Here is a 6813-nt window from a genome sequence, read left to right as displayed (position 1 = left end):
ACAGTCCTAAACATATCATCTCTCGCATTGGTGGGTTCGGTATCTCCTCACATTGGGAACCTCACCTTCCTTAGTACAATTGATCTAGGTAACAACAACTTTCATGGCGAAATCCCACAAGAACTTGGCAAGTTGTTTCGTCTGTAATATCTTTGGCTTTTGGATAACTCTTTCCAAGGTGAATTTCCAATCAGTTTGACTCATTGTTCACACTTGAGAGTTATCCGTGTGCATAATAACAATCTAAGAGGTAAAATTCCTATCGAGTTGGGTTCCTTGCCCAGTCTCTCCACCTTGAATCTTGCAGGCAATCATCTCACTGGAACTATCCCACTTTCAATTGGGAACCTTTCCAATCTACGTGGGCTTTGTCTAGCGTACAATAATCTAGAGGGAAGCATTCCCACCCAACTTGGGCAGCTTTCCAAGTTGGAGTTTCTTCTAACGGAAAACAATTTGTCCGGTATGGTTCCGACTTCGCTTTGCAACATCTCATCAATCTATTACTTATCTATCAATCTCAACCAATTGCACGGAACTCTATCACCAGATTTAGGCTTGACCCTTCCAAATTTACAAGGATTTTATGTTGAATCCAATCAATTCTGTGGCCAAATTCCATCGTCAATAGCAAATGCTACAAGACTTGCGCACATTAATTTTATCAGCAATTCGTTTACTGTGCCCATGCCTATGAATCTGGGAACCCTTGATGCTTTAGAAAGTGTAGATGCTTCTAACAATTCACTTGGAACAAACCAAGCCAGTGAATTAATGAGCTTCCTCACTTCTTTATCCAATTGTTCCAATTTACGTGTTGTGGGTTTGGCAATGAATCATTTTAAAGGTTTTTTGACCCATTCTATTGCAAATCTCTCCACCAAGATCACTTGGTTCAATCTACAATACAACTATATATCTGGAAACATACCTCTTGGTATTGGGAACCTTGTAAATTTGCAATACCTCTTTCTAGATCAGAACTTGCTTACAGGTAGTATTCCAAATTCCATTGGAAAACTCTCCATGTTACAACTCTTCTTTCTTGACATAAATAACATCTCTGGAGAGATTCCATCATCTTTTAGAAACCTGAGTAGGCTTGGTATACTTGACCTATCAACAAATACAATTGAGGGAAGCATTCCTATTTCTTTAGGCAACTGTACCAATCTACAACAAATTCATCTTGATTACAATCATCTCACGGGAGCAATACCTTATCAAATCTTTGGTCGTCTTCCCTCATTAGTCTATACTTGAGTCAGAATTACTTAACAGGACTATTACCACAAGAAGTGGGTAACTTGAAAAATCTGGGTAGACTATATATATCAAAAAATAAACTATTTGGAGAAATCCCTGCCACTCTCGACAATTGTGAAGTTTTAGAATTCCTCTACATCAATGGTAACCTTTTCGAAGGTACAATTCCGACGGCCTTCAGATAATTGAAAGGTATTCAAGAACTAGATGTTTCTAGGAACAACTTGTCTGGACAGATTCCAAGGTTTCTCGGGGAGTTTCGGTTCGTTCAATATCTAAATCTTTCCTACAATATATTTGATGGTGAAGTTCCGAATGCTGGAGTTTTCACAAACATTAGTGCCTTCTCAATTGTTGGAAATAGTAAGCTATGCGGAGGAATTAAACTATTGCAATTGCCTGCATGCCCGATGAAAGTCTTAAATGAAAGGAAACGACCTTCCAACCATAGAGTAATAGTTCTAGTAGTTACTCTCACTATTGTTGTATTATCATTGTGCAATCTAGCTATTCTTTACTTGAACAGAAGGTCAAGACAACAAGTCAATTTAGCCTCACCCTTGAAAAACCAATATCCACAACTCTCTTATGGAGAACTTTTTCAAGCAACCAATGGGTTCTCTCCATCCAACTTAATTGGTGAGGGAGGATATGGTTCTGTTTATAAAGGGATTCTCAACTCCGATGAACAAATTGTTGCTGTGAAGGTGCTCAAACTGCACGAACATGGAGCGAACAAGACTTTTGTTACAGAATGTGAAGTGTTGAAGAACATTCGCCATCGAAATCTTGTCAAGATAATTACACTTTGCTCAAGCATTGATTTTAAAGGCAACGACTTCAAGGCTTTGGTCTTCAAGTTCATGGAAAATGGGAGCTTAGAAAATTGGTTACACCCAAGTCTTTTAGAGCAAAATGAACCTAAGAACTTGAACTTTGTTCAAAGGCTAAACATTGCCATTGATGTGGCTTGTGCATTGGATTATCTTCACAATCATTGTGAAATGGCTTTTGCCATTGTGATTTAAATCCAAGTAATATTCTTCTTAATGGTGATTTGTGTGCCCATGTTAGTGATTTTGGCTTGGTAAAGATTTTTTCAGCAACCAATGGAATTTCTATTCATCAGCAATCAAGTTCAATTGGGATTAGAGGAACAATTGGCTATGTTGCCCCAGGTAATTGTTTATTGCTTCTTATGTTGAAATTGATTAAGAAATATTATTTAGTTACATTATATTATTATCTTGCGGTGAACTAAAAACCAATTACGAGATTATATAGAAATTAAGCCATGTTTTAGAGATGACTTTCCTTGGCTTTGCCTTATTATTTGTATAGCTACCACAACAAATTAAATCAATCATGGTCTTACCCCTATGGTATTTGAACATAGATTTTAACCCTTGAGATAATTTTATCTTTTGAAATGTTGAACTTTTTTTTTTCAGCAAAAGAAATACAACTTATTAGTTAAACAATCATACCAAAAGTAAAAATTTTATGCATTTTTTAAAACTATTTCTTATTGCAGAGTATGGTATGGGTGTGGAGGTATCAATGCAAGGTGATATGTACAGTTATGGAGTGTTACTACTAGAAATGTTCACAGGAAAAAGACCAACTAATAACAGGTTTACGGGCAATGTAAACCTCCATAGCTACGTACAAATGTGTCTTCCGGAGCAAGTAATGCAGATCGTTGATCCCCAAATCATATTGGAAAAGGAAGAGGAGCCAAGTAGGAGCATTCAAAGTAGTACAACCAACATTTCTAAACTAGAGGCTTGCCTAGTACCAGTCTGTCAAATTGGAGTTTCATGTTCTGCTGAAATGCCGAGTGAAAGAATGAGTGTGAAAGATGTTGTCAAAGAACTACACAAGATTAGAAATGTATTTCTTGGGGTTAGGGGACAAAGGCATTAGGATGGAAGAAGAAATGATTCTTAACTAAAGCCGCATCTATAGGTTATTTTGATGTTCTAAGATTTTCTTTCCCTCACTTTCCTTCTCCCCCCTTTTATTTTCTGAATCTATAATTGTTAAGCTCGAAAATGCATGAAAGTGGTTGCACTTGTTGCATTGTCATCAAATATTTATAACTAGTTAAGGTTTCTATATGTTTATATGTATGCCTTCTCTATCTAGTTTTGTCATAGTTTCATTTTCTGGTTTATTCCCTCTAGTAGTTCTATTGTACATAAGGGAGCTTGGCTCAAAACAAAAAAACTGATGCCATAGAAGCTAAAAGAGAAAAACAAAAACTAAAACAAAAAAAAGATTTAGCTCATAATATGATGGATTATGAAGTTATGATACATCAAATACTAACCAATATCACTCATATAAATTATTGAGCAAAGGGAAAAATGTTTCATTTATGTTGATTTCACTCTCATCATCTATTAATCTAAAACTTAATCTGATGGTGTAATGGTATTAGTGACATATTAGTTAGATGCAAAACTAAAACTTAATCAATGTATATAGCTAATGGGAAATATAAATAATCTTTATTATGAGGAAAACAAAAATTTACTAGTAGAAAGTGTTAAAAAAATAAAAAACACAATGCTAGTAACAATCTTCTAGTCTATAACCTACCTATAAAAGCAGGAAAATCTGCCTCTAACATCAGTGTGTCTAACCGAGGTGAAATGGAAAATTCACCCTTATTGAAGATTGCAGAGCAAGATCTCTATTAGTTGGGTCTTCTCCAGCAATCTGTTCATCACCTCTTCCCGCCTGTGTTCCTGCAGCTTTCCACTCAAGCTTCTTCCATAAGTTCTGCTATTTTAAGAGGTGTAAACTGTTGCCTTGCTGCAAACTACTAGGAGTTTGGTCCAAGAAACAAAAGAGGCATGGCATTACTCAACTTCCATATTCCAATAGCTATGAATTCCATTTCTTACTTCCATTGTCCTATGTTTGTGTAGCGATCTCGGTTTCGATCCTTCTTTCATGTTTTGCCACTTCGACTAGGCCGGTCGGGGGTCGAGTTGCCCGGTCAGCTCGCGGGGGTCCAAAGGGTAGTGCCCCTTGGCGGGTCCTAGGGCAGCGCCCTGGTAGGGTTAAAGGGCAGCGCCTCCAAAACAAAAATGCAAAATGCGTTCGAAGTTGCTTGTCTGCTCGAGCAGCCGTTTATGCGCTCGCGCAAAGAATGTTTGGTTTCATAAATTTGACATGTCTCCAAAAGTACTAGGTTAGTGTATTTGACGCTCGAGCGGGGCATTCCACGCTCGAGCGGACCATGTTATATCAATTCGTGAATCTGATATTTCATATCACTTTTTCAGTCCTCTCTCTCTCTAAAACTCTCCAGAATTCCAGATCGGGAGCTTCTCTCTCTAGAAGTCATCTTCTCTCTTTGATTTCTCAAAATCCATTGGGATTCAGACCTAAGTTCTTTACCAAAGTTGGTTGTCATCTCGAGGGCTTCGTTGTGTGCGATGAAGATCGAGTTTCAACACCGTTGATTTTGGGGGTTTCATCTCATTTCTTCTTCAAAACTTGAGGTAGGGATTTTCTTTGAGTTATATATATATTTTTGCAAGATCTAGATAATTTTCGAAATTATCCTTTGATTAGTTTTGAGAAATTGATTGTTGATTTCAAGAAAATGAGTGATTTTGAAAGAGGGTTTAATTTCTTTTCCTTTTAAAATAGAAATTGAAGGTTTTGAACCATATTGATTGAAGAAAGATGATTTTGGGGAGATTCTTCTAAATATCTTGGAGATGAATGGTTTTGGTGAGAAAACCTAGAAATTGGGTCTTTTCTTCGAAAGATGTTGAAAATCCTTAGAAGATGTTGTCATATTTGTTTTGTGTACCAAAATAAATGGATGTTTTGAAAATTGTTTATTTATATATATAAATGACGAATTTCGTGAAAAAAAAATGAGAAATGTTGTTTATTTTGGAAATTGTTGTCAAAATGTTGATTTAGTCTTAAATTGACTAAATTGTTGAGATTGCTCGAAATGTGGGAATTACGTTATTCTCTTGAATGAATTGGATATAAAAGTATATATATATATATATATATATATATTCATCTCGTGGAATTGTGTTGAAAAGTGGATTGGGAATTTTGATCACAAAGATATATTGTGTGGAACAATTGAATATGGAAGTAATGTTGCATTGCATTATTAAGCATACATTGGTATTTCAATTCATTGGACTATGTTATGCTTTGGAAATTTGCATTGAGAAAAGAATGTTGGAAAATGCGTTTTCATGAAATAGTTTTGGGGTAAATACGGTGGTAAGTCTTGAGAGGAGGTGTACATGAAATTGTTTAAGCTGGCTCGAGTGTCCTTGGTGAAAGACCAGAAAGTCGCACAGATAGGTGTCGAACCTTCCGGTTAATACCGGTAAAAATGACAATTGGTAATACTCGTATAGTTTACTTGTAGACACCAACCTAGGGATCACCAAAGTTGTATTTATTGCCCCTTTAACTAAATTGATAAATTTTGAACAGTTGAAATTGCATAACATCATTGAGCATGATGGTTTTCAAAAGATAAAGATGTGTTTTATTTTCAAAAAGGCATGGCATGGCATGTGCATTCATCTCTTGAGACTTGTATAAAATGTATATACTTTGTTAAGAATTTCCTACGGGGCTTTATGCTCACCCTACCAGATTTTTGTGCAGGAAAAGATGTGGTGAATCCGCCTAATTGAGGGCGTGGAAATGTGTGTATTGAGAGCACTAAAGTTCTCATTTGCTGTGATCCTATTTGTAAGCCAAGCGCTATGTATGTGTGGGTTTGAATAACCATTTTGTGTATCGGGCTTAAGCCTTGGAAGATTGTAAACCCTTGGGGGTGTTTATTTGGTTATTTACTTGTTGTTGAATCAATGTAATATCGCATGAGGAACTATTATTATTATGTAATGCAAGTATGGGAAGTTATATTTGGTTTTCCTTTAAGAGAGCCATGATTGTTGCATTATCATTTGGGCTAGAAATTTGGGGCGTTACAGTTTGCTTCATTGAAAATTGTTTTCAGATGTCTGCTTATGAGCTTGGTTAGTGCCGACATTGAATTGAATTTGTTTTTTGTTCAAATTAATGTTCATGCATTTTTGCTTTGTTTTGAAGTTCTTATTAATATCTGTAAATGAATCCCTTATTCCTACTTGAGCCTCAACATTTTAAGCTTCAGTTGAAATTGTTGTTTTTAAATAAGTACTTAAGGACAACAAAGTCAGTAGTTGATGTTGAAGCACCATTAAGAAAAATAGGAAAACAATAGTTTTTTAACAGAAGAAGAGAAGACAATAGTTCATCTGATCTTAATTCAATTATCTGCCTTTGTTCAAGTGAGCATTCAGTAAAACAAAATTGTAATTTGCACAAGATATTGCAAATTCCTTGTTTTGGTTTTGTTGGTTGCTTGGAGTTGGTTTGAATAGAATTTGAATTAGTTTTCTTTGTGTTTTAATAAAATTTGAATTACCAAAAAAAATTTTAAAAATTGAATGTTTGTAACTTTGTAAATGCATCGAGTTGTGTTTAGTGTGTGGATGCAAC

General features: G+C 35.6%; 1 pseudogene; it reads left to right on the top strand.

The window, feature by feature from the left end:
- Nucleotides 1-221: 221 nt before the first annotated feature.
- LOC145803288 (putative receptor-like protein kinase At3g47110 pseudogene) lies at nucleotides 222-2596 on the top strand (annotated as a pseudogene).
- Nucleotides 2597-6813: the final 4217 nt, after the last annotated feature.

This window comes from Camellia sinensis, chromosome 11 (genome assembly GCF_055761805.1).
Source record: "Camellia sinensis isolate YWXY chromosome 11, ASM5576180v1, whole genome shotgun sequence".
Classification (NCBI taxonomy): Eukaryota; Viridiplantae; Streptophyta; class Magnoliopsida; order Ericales; family Theaceae; genus Camellia; species Camellia sinensis.
This window is presented reverse-complemented; position numbering and strand designations above follow the sequence as displayed.